The following is a 21832-nucleotide window of genomic DNA, read 5'->3' as shown; positions in this document are numbered from 1 at the left end:
AGTCTCTGGAGAGACTACACCTTGCTAGCTAGTGTGAGGCCACAGTCAGCGACCGGCTGGGCAGCCTTAACGAAATTAGCAATTATGTGGCCTTAAAAACTAGAGTTTAACAGGGGCGCCTGGGTGGCTCAGTGGGTTAAGCAGCCTTGATTTCCGCTCAGGTCGGAAGCCCGGGGTCGGGCTCTGCCCTGACAGTGCGGAGCCTGCTTGGGCTTCTCTCCCTTTCTCAAAACAAACTTAAAAAAATTAATCACATGTTAAATAGTCGTTTCAACACAATAACATAGGAACAACAACTGTTTACCGTTACATAGTACTGTTATTGGAGTCAGGGTTGGGGGCCCCCACCATGATAGTAATGAGGCTGTACCCCCAAACCAAAGGTTTTACTAGAGCTTCAGCTGGAGCTCAAGGAAGACACAGCACCAATGAAACTCTCAGGCTGGCGTTCTGGAACAGGGCAAAAGCCCTGCTCCCACAGCTAAAGTTTTTGCTCAAGATCTCATTCCCAGCCAATTTGCTAATGAGGGAAAGGAAAAAAAAATTGCCTCCTCCTGATTGGTTGGAAGAGCCTTGTCCTGATTGGTTGGAAAGACCTCGTTCTGATTGGTCAGAATTGTCAGGCAACTGGGGCAGCTCATTGGAGCTGGGTTCCTCTGTTTTAAGTTGAGCTTGTCTGTAGGGCCGCATCCTAGTTCTGCTCTGTTAGGAGGAGGTGTGGTTTAACAATAAAAGCCAACAGAAAGTGCCCCAGGTGCACAAGGTTTTTCACTTGGGTCTTGGTCCCGTGGTCCCTTGTTGTCTCATAATTAAGTTTAAGTCGTTATTTGATATCGAGGTGGCAAATAACGAGGCTGGGGATGCATAAAGCATGCTCCCCTGCTCTACAGTTTCCACATAGCAGCCAGAATAATCCTTTAATGCTTTAATAATCCAGGTCATAGTGGGATACCTGGCTGGCTTAGTTGGTAGAATGTGCAACTCTTGAGCTCAGCGTTGTGAGTTCAAGCCCCATATTGGGCGTGGAGCCTACTTAAAAAAAAAAAAGATTGAAATAATCCAGGTCTTACTAAGCAAACAAAAAAACGCTGGGTGTAGCAGGACGACGGTAGGGTGGCCCCCAAAGGTGACCTCTTAGCGTTAACACCCTTGTGTGCTCCTCTCCCCAGCTGTGTGAGTGAGCGCAGAAGCAAATCTTTCCCTAGTCAAGCCTTTCCGTGAGACCACAGCCCCAACCAATACCTTGATTACAGCCTGGTGAGAGGCCGCAGGAGAGGACCCAGCTAACCAGGCTGGATTCCTCACCCACAGAGACTGTAAGATAATAAATGAGTACTGTTTTAAGCCACTACATTGGTGATTTGTTATGTGGCAATAGACAAGGAACAGACGAGGTTATTAATTCATTATTTTGAAAATGTACAAAAGGAAAGAGCTAAGTATATCTTCTCCTTGTCAGTGCAGTAAACCAAATAGCTGATGTAGGGAACTTTGCATATTTATATCTATCTATCTATCTATCTATCTATCTATCTATCTATCTATCTACCATCTATCTATCTATATGAAAGAGGGAGAAAAATAAAATAAAATGTCAACACTTTGAAACTTCTAAAAAATTAACAGATCTAAGCAAAAATCATCTGTGGCTGTTTAGATGAGGACGTGTAGGGCAATCAAACATTATGCATCTTTTTAAAAAATGTTTTTAAATTCATTTTTGAGAGAGAGAGAGCACAAGTGAGGGAGGGACAGAGAGAGGGAGGGACAGAGAGAGGGAGAAGGAGGCAGAGGATCTGAAGTGGACTTTGCACTGATAGCACAGAGCCTGATATGGGGCTCAGACTCATGAACTGCAGGATCATGACCTGAGCCAAAGTCGGGTGTTTAACTGACTGAGCCACCCAGGCACCCCTCAACGTTATACATCTTCTAATGAAAGTACCCAACATTATCTATGACATAATCTTGCCCCTCCCCCCAAAAGTAAACTTGAATGTGATCAGGTCTCCAGATATAACTACCATTTTATAAGAAATCCAGAGGAACATGTTAAATAATACCATGGGGGTGTAAGCAGCAAAATTCAGATAGTAGGAAACTCTATAGAACAAATGAGCTAGTCTTTTCAATTGAAAAAGAAAACTAGTTATGAAGGAGAATCCTGGGCCGTCAAAAACATAAAAGTAGAACTAGCAGATGATCCAGAATTTCACGATAGGGTATAAATCCAAAGGAAACAAAATCACTATAATGAAGTGATATCTGCACCTCCGTGTGCATTGCACCATTATTTACAATAACCAGGATATTGAAGCAACCTAAGTGTCCATTGACAGATGAATGAATAATGAAATCGTAGTGTATACATGCAATGGAATATTATTCAGCCATCAAAAGGAGGAAATCCTGGTATTTGCAACAACATGGATGGACCTTGAGAGCACCAGGTTACGTAAGTAAGTCAGACAAAGGCAAAAACTGCATGACTTCACTGACTTTTAAAAAAATTTTTTAACATTTATTTATTTTAGAGGAACAGAGAGAGATAGTGTGATCAGGAGAGGGGCAGAGAGAGAAAGGGAGACACAGAATCTGAGGCAGGCTCCAGGGTCTGAGCTGTCAGCACAGAGCCTGACGTGGGGCTCGAACCCACGAACCTGAGATCATGACCTGAGCCGAAGTTGGAGGAGTAACCAACTGAGCCACCCAGGTAATCCTGTATGATTTCACTTATATGTGGAATCTAAAAACAGAAAACCAAACTCATAGAAAAAGACATCAGATTTGTGGTTACCAGAGACAGGGAGTAGAGGGTAGAGGAAATAGAAGATGGTGGTCAAGAGGTACAAACTTTCAATTATAAGATAAACATATGCTGGAGGTGTAATGGACAACATGACCGTTATAGTCACCACTGCCATGGGTGTATTTCAAAGTTGCTAAGAGAGTAAATTTTAAAAACTCTTGTCATAAGAAAAAAGTCTTCCTCTCTTCCTTTCTTCATTTCATTCTTTGTGTGTGTGTGTGTGTGTGTGTGTGTGTGTGCATCTACACAAGGTAATGGATGTTAACTAAATTTACTATGGTAATTATTTCACAATTTATGTTAAGTCATTACACTGTACACCTTAAACTTATAGTGCTGTATGTCCGTTGTATCTCAATAAAATTGAAAGAAAAAAAGGGAAATCTTAGGGACTGAAATAGATTAAAAGCTATTTTAACAATTGCAATTCATTATTCTTCTGTGGATGCTGATTCATATGAACTCTGAAATTGGGACAGTTGGGACAATTGAACACTAAGTAGTTTACAATATTCAGGGGTTATTGTTAATGTTTTAGGAGTGATCATGGTTTGTTGTGAGTTTTCTTAAAGAAGCCTTATATTTTAAAGATATATATAAATATATTTACAGGTGAAATGATACGATGTCTGGGGTTTACTTCAAACTAATCTGTTTGGGTGGTGAGGAAGGGATGGATGAAATAAGATTCAGCATGAATCAGCGACGAGGCTGTGTGATGGGTGTGTGCGTGTTCATATCTCTCTCCTTTTGTATGTTTAGAAATCCAATAATAATAACTAGGACAAATCATGTCCCTTCTTTAATGTTTCCCATCTCACTCAGAGTAAAAGCTGAAATGGCCTGTAAGTTTCCCCATTATCTGTACCCCTTCTTCCCCCTCACCGCTTCTCTGAGCTCATCTCTTATCATTCTCCCTTTGTCATTCCACATGACCCTCCTTGGCCTCCTCATTGTTTCCTGAATAACCTGAAGCATGCTCCTACCTCAGGACCTTTGCACTTACCATTCCTTCTGCTTTAAACCTTTGCTCCTCTACCAGGTATCCCAGTGTCTGTTTTTCTCACATTTTTTAGGGCTCTGCTCAAATGTCAACCCCTCAGGAAGGTCTTCCTGGATTATTCCCCATAAAATAGCAATATCTACCCAATATAGATGTTCTTCTTGTCCTTTTTTTCTTGCCCTTGTTTTTCTCCATAGCACTTGTCACCACTTGACATACATTATACTGTACCTGCTTGGTTGTCTTTCTTCTCCACATGGATATAATTCCAGGAGGGCAGGAAAGGACTTTAAATTTTTTTCAATCACTATAGCTCCAAGGCCTAAATCGGTGCTTGGTACATAGTAGGGCTCAATAAATGCTTATGAGATAAATGAATGCTTGTTCAGCCTGCCCTTGTCTTTATTCTTTACTATGAATAATTTCTTTTCTTTTCTTTTTTAAAGTAGGCTCCACACCTAACGTGAGGCTTGAACTCACAACCCTGAGATCAACAGTCTCATGCTCTACCGACTGAGTCAGCCAAGTGCCCCTATTATGAATAATTTTAAACATGCAGAAAAGTAGAGAGAATCACATAATGAACATTCATATATATATATATATATATATATATATTACTTAGATAAAACAACTGTGAACATTTTGCCATATTGGCTTTGGCCAAAGTATTTTAAAGTATTTATAGTCAACGTGACACTTCATCCCTAAATATTTCAATACTCATCCTTTAACAAAAATCAGACATATGATAACCATTGTAACACCTAACAAAATGAATCCCAAATCATCAAATTCCTCCATATCCACACTTATCCCAAATGTCCTTTACACTTATTCAAACCAGAACCAAATCAAGGTCCACGAACTGTGTTTGGTCATATCTTTTAAGCCTCTTTAAGCCTAGAATTGCCTCTCCTCCTTCTCCTCCCTTTTTTCCAGGTCACTGACTCATTGAAGAAACACAGTCTATTGTCTTAGGGCTAGAATGCCCTACCTTCTTGGCTTTGTCTGATTGCTTTCTCGTGATGTATTTAACTTGACCCTCTAGCTCCTGTATTTCCAGGCACACTAGAAACTAGATCTAAAGGTTGATCGATTTTAGCAAGACATTTTTGACAAGAATTCTTCCTAGATGGTGCGTCAGAGTCCTGTTGTATCACACCAGAAGGCTCAGAGTGACTAGCTGTCACATGAGTGAAGCTAAGATTGATTAGTGGGATCAGGTCATGAAAACCTGATCTGTGCATGGTCAAGGTATTTCTTCACTTATAACCAGTAAGACCTCCGTGGGCCAGTGATTTGGCACCATGTGGCTATTCAGTCTTCCTTGAACCTTTCACCTCATGGTGTCAGCATCCAATGATGATCATTGCCTGAGTCAATTCTTTCATCTGGGGTTGCAAAATTCTAATTCTATTCTTCCTCCATCATTTATGAAGGGGTTTTGTTCTGTAAAAAGAGTTTCTTCCCCTCATAGACTAGGGCAGAATAAATTCATCCCCTCTAATTACTATGTTTGATACTAAGGATTTGCTTCAATAGACGCCTCCAATGTTAAATTTTTCCTTTTCTCTCTCTCTGAGTATCATTATGAACTCAATGACCTTTTTTTTTTTTTAAGTAGGCCTCATGCCCAGCAGGGAGCCCAATTCAGGGCTTGAACACAGGATCCCCAGATCATGATCTGAGATCAAGAGTCAGACACTTGGGTGGCTCAGTTGATTAGGCGTGTCTGACTTCAGCTCGGGTCATGATCTTGTGGTCCGTGAGTTTGAGCCCCATATCAGGCTCTGAGCTGTCTGCATCTTCCTTTCTCTCTGTCCCTCCTCTACTTGCACTCTGTCTCTGTCTCTCAAAAAAAAAAAAAAAAGAGTCAGACACTCAATCAACTGAGCCACCCAGGCAGCAAGATCATGAACTCAGTGATCTTTAAAAATACAGCTAAGGTGTTTAATTCAGTTGCCTTCAATATTATTTTTAAAAAATAACCTTTGGGGGGCCCCTGGGTGGCTCAGTCAGGTTAAACATCCCACTACAACTCAAGTCATGATCTCAAAGTTCTTGAGTTCAGTACCACATCTGGCTCTCTGCTATCAGCCCAAAGCCTGCTTTGGATCCTCTGTCTCCCTTTCTCTCTGCCCCTTTCCCACTTGATCTCTGTCTCAAAAACAAATAAACATTAAAAAAAAAAAAAACACCTTAGGAGCACCTGGGTGACTCCGTTGGTTAAGCATCAGATGTTGGCTCAGGTCATGATCTTGCGGTTCGTGGGATCAAGCCCTATGTTGGGCTCTGTGCTGACAGTGCGGAGCCTGCTTAGAATTTTCTCTCTTGCCCTCTCCCTGTACCCCTCTCTTTCATGCTTTCTGTCTCTTTCAAAAATAAACTAAAAAAAAAACAACCCTTAAAATTCTGGAATAATTTTAGATTTGTAGAAAAGTTGCAAAGATAATACAGATAGTTCCTACATGCTTTTGGGGTTCCTTTGTAAAAACTGAGAAATCAATATTGACGCATTACTATAATATATACTTTTTTAAAGGTTTTATTTTTAACTAATCTGTACGCCCATTGTGGGGCTAGAACTCACAACCTCGAGATCAAGACTCAAATGGTCTAGCAACTGAGCCAGCCAGGTGTCCCAATACATGAATCAGAAACTTAACTGACCAAGCTACTCAGACACCCCTATTTTTTACTTCTAAAGTGTATTTACTTATTTTGAGAGAGAGAAAGTGTAAGTGGGGGAGGGGCAGAGAGCAAGGGAGGGAGAATCCCAAGCAGGCTCTGCATTGTCATCTGAGCCTGATGTGGGGCTCGAACCTACAAACTATGAGATCATGACCTGAGTTGAAACCAAACATCAGAAGCTTAACTGACTGAGTCACCCAGGCACCCCACCAAGTTCTTGTTTAATCTTGATAAATATCTTTAAGGTTTAGGTATTAGTATTTTCCCCATTTTCCAGAGGAGGAAGTCAAAGTACAGAGAGTTTGAGGTACTTGCTCAAGGTCACAGCTGGTATAGAAGAGGAGGCGTGGTTTGAACCCGAGTAAGCTGCCTTCAGAGCCCATGTTCCTTAACCTGTATATAAACTCTGCCCAATGTGTTTGACTCTGTTTGTTACAATATGTAAAAAATAGATGTCTCTCCCCTCCAGTAGCTCACAGCCCAGCTGGAGAGACAGGCTTGGTCATTGCTAAGCACGATGCAATGTGGTGCAAGATAATCGTTCTTTTGTGTGCTTGTTCATTCAATCAATCATTCATCCATTCAGCAAGCTCTGGAAACCAATTATATGCCAATCCCTGTGCAAAGGGCGGGTGAGGAGGATGACGTTGGCTTGGGGGACCCAGACCTGTACACCTTCTGTAGCCACTGAGTGTAGCGTGGTGGGCTGGGAGGCTTCTAACATTTCCTGTTTTTATTCCTCCAACGCACAGGGCTTTGGAATTGGACACGGTTGCATTTGCCTTCTCCTTCTTGATTTACTTGCTGTGTGACCTCATGCAAGTCACTTAACCTCTCTGTCCTTATACATGTAAAACAGGGGATAATAATAATAATACTTCACAGGCTCAATGTTAGGGCGGAATGAGATGATGAATTCAATGCTCTTAGAGTGCTGGGTATACAGGAAGGGCTTAATTATTAGTTGTTAGTATTATTTGTTGATGACATGTTTGATTGTCTGTGACCACCAACAATGGAAAACTTTTGTTCTTAATACTGTGTCCCTTACTTTGCCAGGGTTTTGCTGGTCTAACAACCAGATGCGTTCCTTCTGGCTTTTCAACTGACAAGTCTCAGCAGGGCGAAAACAATGCTAGCAGGCATGACAGGCAAATCGCTGTTGAAGACACAAAGTCGGCTGTTGATTTCTAGGTGCTGCGTAGAAGCAGTGGAAAGGGCTCCCAGGTCTGCAGCCTTCCTCCACCCTCCCAGCAAGCCCGACCTTGCCTGGCTCCGGATCAGTCATGCCTGGATGGGTTTAAAGAGCCTCAACCCATTCTAATGGAGAAGGTATGAATTTCATTCCACAGACTTGGATGGGAAACGACGTTAAGACTGTTTACTTTTCTGTAGCAACGTAATTTCTTTTTCTGGCTTCTTCCAGGAAGCAGAACCTTAGGATGAGCCAATTCCAAGTCTAATGATGACTTGTATGCTGAAGACTCCCCAATAAATATCTCCAGCATCTTCCTTGAAATCTAAGCACACATTTATCTGTCTTCTTGACTCACCCATGGATGTTCAACGGGCATCTCCAAATGAATAATTATCCAAAACTTAACACTGGAATTTTCCTCCCAACCCTGCTCCTATAGTTTTCTCCATCACCGGAATTTCTAGCGTGATGGGGTAAGAGGAGCATTTTTGTTATTCATAATTAGTTCTTTCCAACCAGACTTGAGTTTATGCTAATGAGGTGACTCTTGGTGGGCCCCTAGTTAGCTTCAAATGGGGCTGGTTGCCAGATGAGCCAACCCTGGCATTCAAGGATTGGAACTTCCTACCCTATCATCTCCTCCCACTTCGTGGGAGGAGACAGGGGCTGGAGATTGAATTACTTACAGTGGCAATAATTTAATCAACCATGCCTAAATAATGGGCCCTCCATAAAGACCCCCAAATGATGGGGTTTGGGGAGCTTCTAGGCTGGTGGTCACATAGGGTGCTGGGGGGTGATGACACATTCTGAAAGGACATGGAAGCTCGGCGTGTTCTCCCCCAGTGCCTTGCCGAATGCGTTTCTTCCATTCATCTGTTTCCGAATTGTGTCCTTTATAATGAACCAGTAAATGTAGGGGCGCCTGGGTGGCTCAGTCGGTTAAGCGTCCGACTTCAGCTCAGGTTGTGATCTCACAGCTCGAGGGTTAAGGCCCCTCATCAGACTCTGTGCTGAGAGCTCGGAGCCTGGAGCCTGCTTCAGAGACTGTGTGTGTCTCTCTCTTTCTGCCCCTGCCTTGCTCACACTCTCTCTCTCTTCTGAAACATTTTAATTTAAAAAGAAAATAAAATAATAAACCAATATATGTAAATAAAATGTTTCCCTGAGTTTTGTGAGCCGTTCTAGGATGTTATCAAACTGGAGAGGGGATTGTGGAAATTCCCAACTTTGTAGCCAAGTTGGACAGAAATGCGGGCCCCCTGGGCACTCACTGCTTATGACTGGCATCTTGTGGGACTGAGTCCTTAACCTGTGGGGTCTGAACTAATTCCAGGTATCTAGTGTCCAAATTAAATTCCAGGACAGCCAGCCAGTTGGTGTCCAGACACTCTGAAAATGGGTTGATGTGTGTGGGGGGGGGGGGAAACTCCCACGCATTGGGTGTCAGAAGCGTTGTGAGTAGAAGTAGATCTCAGTAGTACTATCCCATTAGAATGGAAGCTCAATACAGGCAGGGGTCTGGGGGTGTCTGGGTCACCCCAGCAGGTGCCTGCTGTCACATAGTAAGTGTTTAATAAATATGTGTTAAATTGATGACTTAGGAGTTCACCACTCTTTTCCCAGGATAGTGTTTAAGTTCCAAAGAATTTACAAAGTGCCAGGAGTCAAGGAAAGGTGTCTTCCTTCCTTGTTAAGGTGAAGAATGCCTTCTGCTGACACACCTCGCACACGGTCGGGTCCCTCCCCGCTTCACAGCCGCACCCCGAATGAGCTGCCCACTCCTTCTGGTCAGTCCTCTGCAGCCTGGCTCTCATGCATGTCACCGACTTCCCTGATGGATGGATGATTTATGGCCCTCGATTTACTTTCTCTCTCTCTGCAGGTTTTATCCTGTGGACCACTCCATCTTCATGAATGTTTTTCTTTAAAACATTTTTTTAAATATCCTTTTTTTGAGAGAGAGATAGAGCAAGAGCAGGGGAGGAGCAGAGAGAGAGGGAGACATAATCCAAAGCAGACTCCAGGCTCCAAGCGGTCAGCAAAAGCCTGACATGGGGCTCAAACCCACCAACTTCTAGATCATGACCTGAGCCAAAGTCAGATGGCTAACTGACTGAGCCACCCCAGGTCCCAAAAATTGTTTCTTTTCTTGATTTTCATGATGTGATGTGCTCATTTTCTTTTGTCCTATGTACCTTTGTACATGATTGTTTCCTATTAGATGTCTATGTGAGCGCCACTTCTACACAGGGCTTCATGCCAAGCATTCTTCTCTTCCCTTCCCTTCTCTTCTCTTCTCTTCTCTTCTCTTCTCTTCTCTTCTCTTCTCTTCTCCTCGTTTCTTCCTCCCACCTGTAAAGTGAGCTCACTGACTTTCATGACTACCTCCTCAGCCTAAATCCTTCTCTTAATCTTCAGACCCAATTACAATGGTCTGCAGGAGATCCCTCTCTAAACGTCCCATCGACATGGCAAATTCCACAAGTCCAAAGCTTCAAAACCCTCCAAACAGGGTTGCCCTTCTCGGGAAATGGATTCATAGACTCACCAACCATTCACGAGTCCAAGATGGAAGCCCAGCACTGGTCTTTGATTCCTGCCTTCTGCTTAGTTGCATATTTAATCCATCACAAATTCTAGAGATCCCACTTCCTGATAATCTGGAACTGTGCATGTCTTCCTACAGCCTCTTCCATAGCTCCCGTTGCCATCTCTTCTCAGATCGCTGCTCTTCTGGCATCTTTCCGAGTCCCCTTCCAATCTCTTCTCCACACAGAAGCCAGAGAGATGTTTCTAGAGTATACACTCGATCCTCATATGAAACACCTTCCGTGGCTTTGACTCTTCTTGGGAGAAATTCCTGAAGCCCTGCTTACAATGGCTTGCCTGATTTAGATCCTACGGCCACATCACCACCACAGCTTGCCTTCCGCCCTCTGCACAAGCAGAAGTGCTTTCTTTCCCTCACCCTGCCGTGATTTTCAGTGCTTTGCCTTCTCGTTTTTTTAATTTTTGAGGTTTCTTTTTAAGTTTATTTGTTTATTTTGAGAGAGAGAGAGAGCGAGCAAGCACCAAGAAGAGGAAAGGCAGAGAGAGGATCTCAAGCAGGCTCTGCACTGTCAGCGCAGAGCCCTATGCGGGCCTTGAACCAATGAACCATGAGATCATGACTGGAGCCGAAATCAAGAGTTGGATGCTTAATGGGCTGAGCCACCCAGGTGCCCCTCAATGCTTTGCATTCTTAAAGGAGGATAGGTATTGTTATTTATTTATTATTTATTTATTTTAGTACATTTTCTAAAAAGTTTATTTATTTTGAAAGAGAGTGAGAGAGAGAAGAGCAGGGGAGGGGCAGAGAAAGACAGAGAGACAGAGGATCTGAAGCGGGCTCTGTACTGACAGCGGAGAGCACAATGTGGTACTCGAACTCACAAACTGTGAAATCATGACCTGAGCCAAAGTTGGACACTTAACCGACTGAGCCACTCAGGTGCCCCTATTTATTTATATTTTTTGAAGTTTTTTTTTTTTAGTAATTTTTACACCCAATGTGGGGCTCAAACTCATGACCCCAAGATCAAAAGTCACATGCTCCTCCAACTGAGCCAGCCAGGAGCTGCATTTTTTCTGGCAGTGATATTTGTCTGCAAAAGTGCCTTTCCCAATTTCTCTTTTATCTCCTTCATTTCTTCCCTTTGTCTGGTAACTCTTATGTATCCACCAAGTATCCGCTTAAAAACTACCCCTCTGGGAAGTTTTTCCCACCTTTCCAAGTCTGGTGTAGCACAGAGTGTGAGGTGTTCACCAAATTCAGGTTCTTTTACTTCTTAGGCTCGTAGCTAGACTGAATTTCCCAGGCTTCCATGCAGATGGTGGGGCCATGTGACTCATGGCCATGGCTTGAACACCTATTCAAGTCCTACCTCATAAAAACCTCCTATGTCATCCCCTACTTCAGTCTCTCTTTTCCTCCTCTGCCGGGTGGATGCAGGGGACCCCATGGAGAACACTGACACCCCAGGGGAGGGCAGTGGAGCCGTTAGAAAAAAGGGGCCTGGATCCCTGAATGGCTGTGTGGAGCAGAGTCCCCCTCCCCCCCCACTCACCCAGCATTTAATTGTAACGTGAGTGAGAAATAAACTGGATTGTATTGAGTCACTGAGACATGGGGGTTGTTTATTATAGCAGTTAGCCTACCCTGATAAGTGTATGGAGATTAATTGTTCTCTCCTCACCCCCATTCTTGCATAGAATTCTTTACCTCCCGCCCTAGCACTTAGCATATTGAATAGCAACAGCCTCTCACCTGTCTGTCTCTTCACCTGACCGTGAGCTTGAGGGAAGACAGGGATAGACCATGCCTGTCTAGTCCTAGGTGTAAGCCGCCATTCAGCTCAGCACCTGGCTTGTTGCAGCCACTAAATAAATATTTGTGGAATTGCTTTGTGGTTGTTGAGCTCTCTGTTCCTGAATGCGTATTTTGGTAAGTTGCCCAGGACTGGGATTCCTCCTGCATCTTGCCAGTCTTCTCCTGACACCCAGGACCTGCCTGCCAACCTGTTCAGGAGCCGGGGCTCCCAGATGACACAGCCCCCAAAGCTGGCCCGCCTCCCAGAATTCCCAGTATTGCCACCCTTCCCAGGCCTGGGCCTCCACCCACCTGTCAGGATCCCTGACGCTGCCTGATTTCCTCATGTTTGCTATCTGCCTTCTGGATGTCACATTCTTTTCTACTGGACTGGATTTCTTCTCAAGTCTTGTGACTTTTCAAGTTGTAAGCTGAGGCTCTGACAATGGGGCAATCACCAAGACATGTTGTTAGCGAAAAGAAATGGGGGTGAGGAACGGGGCATATGGTGTGCAATCACTTGTGAAAAATAGAAAACAGATAAAGTATATTGGAATTTGCATCAAACATCTTCAGAAGAACACATTAGAAAAACGGAAATGGTGCAGGGGTAGGGGGTGGAGAGTATTGTGTAAGAATGAAGAAAACTGTAGAAGGTCACACGGCGGATTCTTACAGGTTGTCAGGGAGGGATTTGAGGGGAGAATGAGGGAGGATGGGAGCGCCAAGCAAAGAACAGAAAAGGCTGAGCTAAAAACGCACAACGTGTTGTTATCTGTGGCTCTGTGTAAAATCACGTTGTGAATAGGGGTATACATCTAAGGGGAGAAAATTCACATGCGAGGAAACCTACCAAGTAAAACAAGGCCACGACAATCACTAAGTACGTATCATGGGGGGAAGATCAGGAAAAACACAAAAGACCAAGACAGTGTTAAAACTTGGGCTCGAGGAGACTGACCTGGATTATTCTCCTGACTCCATCCCTTCCCTACCCTGAGACTCTGGACAAGTTCTTTAATCCCTCTGAACTTCCACTTCTTCCTCCTCTGTAAAATGTAGGTAATAACAGTATCTTTCTCAAAGGGTGGCCGCTGTGAGGCGTGAATATGGAATGAGGTCATGTCTGGAAAGCACTTAGCCCCACACCTGATAAGTCATAAGGGCTTAATACATGGGGGTCACAAACATTCCAGGGCCAGCCTGCCACACATCCTTGGCTGTTCCTTGTTCTCCTAGGCTTTCCAGCCTGGCCGAGAGTGGAGGCCCAATGTGCCCCCATGGAGGCAGGCTCACTAGCCTCAACACCACTTCCCGTGGTCTAAAGTGCAGACTCTGGGGCAAGACTGCTCACCAACCGCTGGCTGGGGGAACTTGACTCAGGTTTCCTTCTTTCTCATGGGTGAATAATATTCCATTGCAAACATACATAAACAGCTTGTCCTCTGATTCATTTTTAAGGGTTGATTTACTTTGAGAAAGAGAGAGAGAGCAAGCGAGAAGTGGAGGGGCAGAGAGAGAGGGAGACAGAGAATCTCAAGCAGGCACTGTCAGCACGGAGCCCGACATGGGCTTGAACTCATGAACTGTAAGATCATGACCTCAGCTGAAATCAAGAGTCAGATGCTTGACCAACTGAGCACCCAGGCACCCCATTTTCCTCTGATTCTTTTTTTTAAATGTTTTTTATTTATTTTTAATACAGAGAGAAATAGAGCATGAGAGGGGGAGGGGCAGAGAGAGAAGGAGACACAGAACTGGAAGCAGGCTCCAGGCTCTGAGCTAGCTGTCAGCACAGAGCCCAACACGGGGCTCAAACCCACGAATATGAGATCTGACCTGAGCCGAAGTCGGAGGCTTAACCGACTGAGCCACCCAGGCGCCCCTCCTCTGATTCTTAATGTCAACTTTATCGTATAATAAATTCCTAAACCTACTTGTGTCTACTGCACTGTCTTTTATTTCTGTACTAATGCCACCCTATTTAATTATTGTAGTTAATATTACGTTTTTACTAAAGGGCAAAGCCCCTTTCACAACTCTTATTTTTCAGAGTATTCTAATCCATGCTTGTCTTTTTGGTCCTCCAGATAAACTTCGAATTCTTGGTGAAATCTGCATCCCTACTTTCCAAATAAGAATCCTTTTGGTGTCTGGTTTGGCATCTCTTTGTACAATGTGGATGCTTTGACAATTCTTGTGTTCTTATTCAGCAAGGTGGACTGTTTTCCATCAAACGCTATTCAATCCTCCGCAATAAAATTTTGTAGTTAAAAGAAAAATTCCTGTATATTTTTGCTAGTAAGCCAAAAAAAAAAAAACTGCCTGTGGAAGTTTGTGGGAAAAACTGATAGATTTGCCTACATAAAAATTATAAACTTCCTCACGATAAAATGTACCACTGTCACAATTAAATGACTGTTGAAAAGTTGGAAGAAATACTTGCAACATAAATAGCAGAAAAAGGTTAATATCTTTTCATTGTTCTTTCTTAAAAATTTTTTTTAACATTTATTTAATTTTGAGAGACAAAGTGCGAGTGGAGGAGGGGCAGAGAGAGAGGGAGACAGAATCTGAAACAGGCTCCAGGCTCTGAGCTGTCAGCACAGAGCCCGACGTGGGGTTCAAACCCACAAGAACCATGAGATCAGACCTGCGCCAAAGCCAGATACTTAACTGACTGAGCCACCCAGGTGCCCCTCATTATTCTTTCTAAGAGCTCTTATAAATAGGAAAAGTATATTCTGATAGAAAAATGGGCAAAGTATGTGAACTGTAATTGGCAAAAAAATAAATGCAAGTAGCCAATAAATATGAAAAGTCTACCTCAAAGGTCAATTAAAGCATCAAAGAGACATTTTTTTATTGCGTAGATTTTAAAGAGTAATGCTACTTTCTATTGTCAAGTTTTTGGGAAAAAATATATACATAAATCAGTGTGATTGTTCATCTTTTTGGGTGGCAATTTGATGAGATGGATAGAAAGCCTTAAACATACTCATGTTCTAGGGGCGCCTGGGTGGCTCAGTCGGTTAAGCCTCCGGCTTCGGCTCAGGTCAGATCTCACGTTCGTGGGTTCGAGCCCTGTGTCAGGCTCTGTGCTGACCGCTAGCTCAGAGCCTGGAGCCTGCTTCTGGTTCTGTGTCTCCTTCTCTCTCTGCCCCTCCCCCTCTCATGCTCTGTGTCAAAAATAAATAAAACATTAAAAATTTTTTAAAAAATAAACATACTCATGTTCTAATAAGGAAAATGATAGGTGTGTCCAAACATTAATCTAGAAGGATATTTATTTATAATAGCAATACACTGGAAACAACATATTTGTCAAATAGCAGGGAATTATTTGAATGGGACCCGGTACATTCTGAAATGCAATGTCACCATTAACAATTATGGGACGGAAGTATTTGACTTGGGGAAATATTCACCATGTGTCATTTAATCAGTGGCTCTCAAGGGCACCTGGTGGCTTAGTCAGTAAGGTGTCCGACTTCAGCTCAGGTCATGATCTCACGGTTTGTGGTTTCAAGCCCCACGTGGGGCTCTGTGCTGACAGTTCAGAACCTGGAGCCTGCTTCAGATTCTGTGTCACTCTCCCTTTCTCTCTGCCCCTCCCCCACTTGTTCTCTCTCTCTCTCTCTCTCTCTCTCTCTCTCTCTCTCTCTCTCTCTCTCTCTCAAAAATAAATAAACATTAAAAACATTTTAAATCAGTGGCTCTCAATCCTGGCAGTATATTAGAATCACCCGAGAAACTTTAAAATAAAGTCGATGCCCAGGACCCATAGCCAGAGATTCTAATTCCATTGGTCTGGGGTAGGACCAAGGTACTGGCATTTTTTTTTAAGTTAAATTAAAATTTTAACTTGTAGACTGTTGTAGATTCATGTGTAGCTGTAATGAATAATATAGAGAAACCCCAATTTCCCCAATAGTGATACCTTGCAAAACTGTACTACAATATCTCAACTAGGGTATTGATATTGAAGCCATCAAGATAATGAATGCTTCCATCACCACAAGGATCTCTTGTGTTACCCTTAGAGATGTTATTTCCTTTCCTTGCCCTATTGCACTGTCTAGAACTTACTATGTTGAATAAGAGTAGTGATTCTGGGGGCACCTGGGTGGCTCAGTCGGTTAAGCATCCAGCTTCAGCTCAGGTCATGATCTCACAGTTCGTGGGTTTGAGCCCCGCGTCGGGCTCTATGCTGACAGCTCAGAGCCTGGAGCCTGCTTCAGATCTGTATCTCCCTCTCTCTCTGACCCTTCCTTGCTCGTACTGTCTCTCTCTATATCTCAAAAATAAATAAAAAACATTAAAAATTAAAAAACATAAAAAAAAGAGTAGTGATTCTGACATCTTTGCCTTGTTCCTGATCTCAGGAGAAAAGCATTCAGCCTTTTACATTAAGTTTAATGTGGCTGTAGGTTTTGTAGATGTCTTTTATCAAGTTAAGACATGGCCCCTCTGTATTCCTAGTTTTCTGAGATTTTTTTTTTTTATCATGAATGGGTATTGAATTTTGCAAATGTTTTTTCTGCATCAATTGACATAGTCACGTGACTTCCTTCTTTAGCCTGTTTATATGGTGGATTTCACTGATTTTCAAATATTGAACCAGTATTGCATTTCTGGAACGAACTCCATTTGTGCATAGTGTATACCTCTTTTTTTTTTAATATATATTGTTGACTGCTTTTTGCTACTATTTTGTTAAGGACTTTTGCATCTATATTCATGAGGGGTATGAGCCTGAACTTTTCTATCACTGGGCTATCTCTCTCTGGTTTTGGATCAGGCTGGTACCAGCTTCATCAAATAAATATGAGAAGTGCTCCCTCCTCTTTTACTTTTTGGAAGAGATTATATAGAATTGGTGTTAACTCTCCTTTAAATGATCAAGCTCTGCCTTTCTTGTTTTTTCAGTCTATTTTCTCTCTCTTGTTCAGATTGGGTAGTTTCTCTTTTTAGTTTATCTGAAATATCACCTATGTAATAGCAAGAATTTTCAGAAAAAATTGATTCCTCATTTAGTGGTGGTATGTGAAATCTCTCCCTTCTGCCTCCTGAAGTCTTTCCTATATTTTTACTTCTTCTTCTTCTTCATCTTCGTCGTCGTCTTCTTCTTCTTCTTCTTCTTCTTCTTCTTCTTCTTCTTCTTCTTCTTCTTCAGTTTATTTATTTATTTATTTTGAGAGAAAGAGAGAGAGAGACCAAGCAGGGGAAGGGCAGAGAGGTAGAGAATCCCAAGCAGGCTCCCAATGTGAGCACAGAGAGCCTAACTCAGGGCTTGATCTCACAGACCATGAGCTCATGACCTGAACCAAAATCAAGGCACCCTTCCTGTGTTTTTACTTTTGATTCCATTCCTCCATCCAGATCATAAACACCCACCACAGGACAGCCATGAAAAGGAAGTTACAGGAATTAGACTTTTATTGTCCTGGAAATTAATTCATTAAACACATGTTTGTTTGTTTGTTTGTTTGTTTGTTTGTTTTTGCATGCCTACTATGGGCCAGGAATCAATGAAGAGTAACCCCCAATACAGCTTTGTTTATATTTTCTGTATACTATGAGGTTTTGATATCTTAAAAGCCTTTCTGGCTAGGGAGAAACTGCCCTTCTGGAACTAGATGATTCCTAGAGATAGCAAAGGTCTCAGCCTGAAGCATGCCTTTGAGATGCAAACTAAAAAATCCAAAGCCACATCTGCTCTATCTAGTCCCTACATCCCAGGAAGCAATATTCCTCAGCCTTAAACACCCCAGGGGCAGATACCAGGCAACTAGCCACCACGCCTATAGCTAAGAGCCCACTGAAATTATTCAAAGTATTATTCAATCCATACAAGCTTCCCCTTGCTCCTAATGTCAGTCTCTGGACCACCTGACCACTGGTGCGGTGGCTTCCCCATTTGGCCCATGTGGAGCAAGGTCTTTCTAGGACTTGTGATAGAGTAAAATCTGTTTTCCCAAGCCTCTCTTGTGTTCCCTCTTGTGGCCACACTGGCCCGACCCTCGTGTAAGAGCTTCCTCTCGGGACTGCATGCTGTAGTGTGTGAGACAGACACCGATAAGATCGGAATATGCCTGTGAATGTGCAATGATAGCCACGGTGCTCAGAGCAGTTCAGCAGGGAGATCTGATCTAGGCCTGGGTGGGTCAGAGAGGTTCTCCTTGGGAAAGATCTGAAAGGGTGATCAGTAGAAATTAACCAGAGGGAACAGTACGTACCGAGGCATCACAACAGGACCTGGTGGGTAGAGGGGCCAGCCATCTTGCTTGTCTGAGGTTGAGTGGGTTAGGGTGGGTTCTGGGCACCAGATTTTCACTTTGAAAACTGGGACGGTTCTGGGAAAAGCATTCCAAGTCCCCAGGGATAGGGGGGTGAGAGGTGAGGGAGGAAAGGTATTTCCTGGCACACAGGACCCTCATAAGTGATACTGGGAAATCTGTGGGCAAACCAGGATGAATTCATCACCCGGCAATGCACCTTCAGGAAACTGAAGAAGGTTCTTAGAGTGATTGCCCTCAGAATCAGACCCCGACAAGAGGATTCAGGTGCAAGTAGTTTATTCGGTAGGTGGAAGCGTAAGGGAATGGGGAAATGAGACAGGGGAGGGAAGGCAGCCAGTAAAGGGTACAGTCTTGTATCAATATTCTCCAGAGAAATGCAATCCATGGGAGATAGATATATGGATACATAATTGATAGATAGATAAGGAGGTAAGTATAGATGTACACAAAGATACTCATGTTAAGGAATTAATTCGACACAAATGTGAAGCTAGCAAGTCCTAACTCTGTAGGGTATTCTGGAAGGCTGCAGACTCAGGCAGGAGCTCCTGCAGTCCTGAGGCAGAATTTCTCCTTTGGAAAACCTCAGTTTTGCTTTTTAGATTTTTAACTGATGAAAGCCTATTCATATCATTGAGAACAGCCTCCTTTCCTTAATATCAACTGATTGTAGATGTTAATCACATCTACCAAATACCTTCATAGCCACATTTTGATTAGTATTTGATTGAATAACTGGGTACTACCACACAGGAAACTAACCATCACAACTCTGAAGCCAGTGACTCAAGCCAGAGGTGGGCAATGGGTTTAATTCTGGTGGCACAGACTGGGGGCACACAGCTCAGAATGGTCCACTTAGGTGAGGACCTTGGGCATTTACACCCTGGCTCTCACCAGCCACGGTCTGAGAGCTGCTGGGGGTGGGAGACAGGTAAGCAAGCAGTTTGAGAGAACAGAGGAGGCGCTTAGTCCAAAAGAGAGCAAGCCCGTGGTTCAAAGTCAGCAGACACAGCTAGAGTGGGGAGGATGAGGGAAGGATGGAGCGTACGCCTCAGGACAGCCTTTGTGAATGAAGCACGGAATGCAAAGGAGAAAGAAACTCAACCCTAAAGAGTCTTGCAGGCCATGAGAAGACTGAAGTCTTAGATTAAGAATGCTGGGGGCACCTGGGTGGCTCGGTCGGTTGAGCATCCAATTCTTGATTTTGGCTCAAGTCATAATCTCACGATTCATGAGGTCGAGCCCGGTGTCAGGCTCTGTGCTGACTGTGGAATCCGCTTGGGATTGTCTCTCCCTCCCTCCATCTCTACACCTCCCCCACATTGTGCATGCACACACACTCATGCTCTTTCTCTCTCAAAACAAATAAATAAATACATATTAAATAAATAAATAAACATCTAAAACAAAGAACAGTGGAGAGGCATTGTATTGGGAGGAGGGGAGGCCTATGAGCAGCTTTGTGTTTTCAAAAGATCTTTAGGCTGCTGTGAAAACAACGGGAGTTGGAAAGGGGCAAAGAGGACACCAGGTCACTGGCCGGGAGGGTCTTGCTGGAGTCTAGGGAGAATGGTGGCATCTGGGGGTAGGTGGTAACTGGGACAATGGAGAGAAGACGGATGGTAGGACTGTTTAGGCAACTAAAGCAACAGGTCTTGGTTCCAGATCTGGGGATTGGTGGGAGGGGTATGGAGTGTATCAAAGCCAGTCTTGCTCTCGTTTTTGTTTTTAATTTAAAAACCTTTATTTGTTTAATTACTTATTTTGATAGCTGGGGCTCCAGTGTGGACCAAACACCCCGGAAGTTGCCTGCAACTAGTTTGGTTATGAAAACGACCTTAAGCTAACCTTACCTGCTGCCTGAGCTGTTTCCACATCCTAAGATGCTTATTGCACAACCAGAAACCTCTCGCTGAAAATACAGCTGGAAGCCAGTGTAAATGGAGGGTAACCATGGCAAACATTCCTCTGGTCCCTCAGCGTAAAGAGACCAGCGGTGGCCTGAGGACGAGAAATCAGACACCCGGAGCCTGCCACCTTGAAATAGGCACCCCTAACCCTCTCACCTTCGTTGTCCCAAACACTGGATGTCCCTTAAAAACCACCTGTTTTCTGTGTCCTATTTTGTTTTGTCCACTGTGCAGAACAAAGATGGATTTACCCCTCTCTGGCGGGGAGGGGATTGGACAGGAAGAACAATGTCACATTGGGACTTTCCCAGTTGTCCTTGGTTTGGTTCAGTTTTTTAATGCTTATTTATTTTTGAGAGAGAGACAGCACAAGTAGGGAGGGGCGGGGGGGGGGCAGGGAGGACACAGAGAATCCGAAGCAGGTTCTGCACCAACAGCTTTGGTGCTGACAGCAGTGAGACTGATGTGGGGCTCGAACTCATGAACTGTGAGATCGCGACCTGAGCCAAAGTCAGATGCTTAACCAACTGAGCGACCAGGTGCCCCAAGGTGTCCTTGGTTTTAAGACGGCAGGCATAGTGAGAAAGCACCAGACAGTGGTGACGTAGTTGTCTGAAACTGGAACCCCCTCCCCACCCCTGTGTCTTGTGCCATGAAAATCTTCCTCTGGATGGCACTTTGGTCTAGCTGGCAAACAAGAGGATGGGAAGAAGAGCATTGTGAGCAAACCATACAAATCACTAGAAAACAAAATTGGGCTTTAATTTCCACTGGCATCTAATCCGAGGACTGTAGTGTTTCTCATATCACCTCCAACCAAGGGACTCAAGCTGGAAATCTAAGGGTATGTGTGTAGAAGTCCCCCTATGATCCAAACCTCTTGGTATTCATGTACTTGGGTAGTCCTCTCCCACATTGTACCATGATTGGTAGACAGAATATGGCTTCCAAAGAGTTCATGTCTTAATCCCCAGGACTTGTGATTATGTTACGTTATGTGGCAAGGGGAGATTCAGGTTGAGGAGGGAATTAAGGCTGACAGTCAGTTGAGGGAAACAGAAGAGTCAGAACCAGAGAGACTGCTTCATTGGAAAGATTCTACTGGGCATGGCTGGCTTTGAACATGGAAGAAGGCATGCACCAAGAGATTCAGGCAGCCTCCAGAAGCTGGAAAGACAAGGAAATGGATTATCCTCTCCACCTCCAGAATGAACGCAGCCCTGCCTACACCTTGGCATTAGCTTGTTGAAAACTATTTCAGACTTCTGACATCCAGAACTGTAAAAGGATAAATCTGTGTTGTTTTAAGCCATCAAGCTTGTGGTAGTTTGTTACAGGAGCAACACATAACTTGGGAAAAGGAATAATAATACACAGTGTATTCAATAAATATTTGTGAATCTGAATGAATGAAAAGTCCCCACTACGTCCCCTGCTTTGTTTCACCTTAGGGTGAGTCAAAACCCCTTTAAGACCCTCATGACCCTTAGCTCACCATTTCGGTCTCATTGGCTCCCCCACTCTTGCAAGAATCCATTTGGATGCCTTGCTTCACCCCAACT

The 21832-nt window shown here is 43.6% G+C and overlaps 1 non-coding gene across 1 annotated transcript; it reads right to left on the bottom strand.

The window, feature by feature from the left end:
- Positions 1-4267: 4267 nt before the first annotated feature.
- TRNAN-GUU lies at positions 4268-4340 on the bottom strand. The gene has a single exon. It is a non-coding gene; the product is annotated as a tRNA-Asn (tRNA).
- Between the last annotated feature and the right edge of the window lie 17492 nt (positions 4341-21832).

The sequence above is a fragment of the Suricata suricatta genome, chromosome 8 (genome assembly GCF_006229205.1).
Source record: "Suricata suricatta isolate VVHF042 chromosome 8, meerkat_22Aug2017_6uvM2_HiC, whole genome shotgun sequence".
NCBI classification, from domain to species: Eukaryota; Metazoa; Chordata; class Mammalia; order Carnivora; family Herpestidae; genus Suricata; species Suricata suricatta.
Note: the sequence above shows the minus strand (reverse complement) of the source record. Positions and strands in the feature narration are given on the sequence as shown.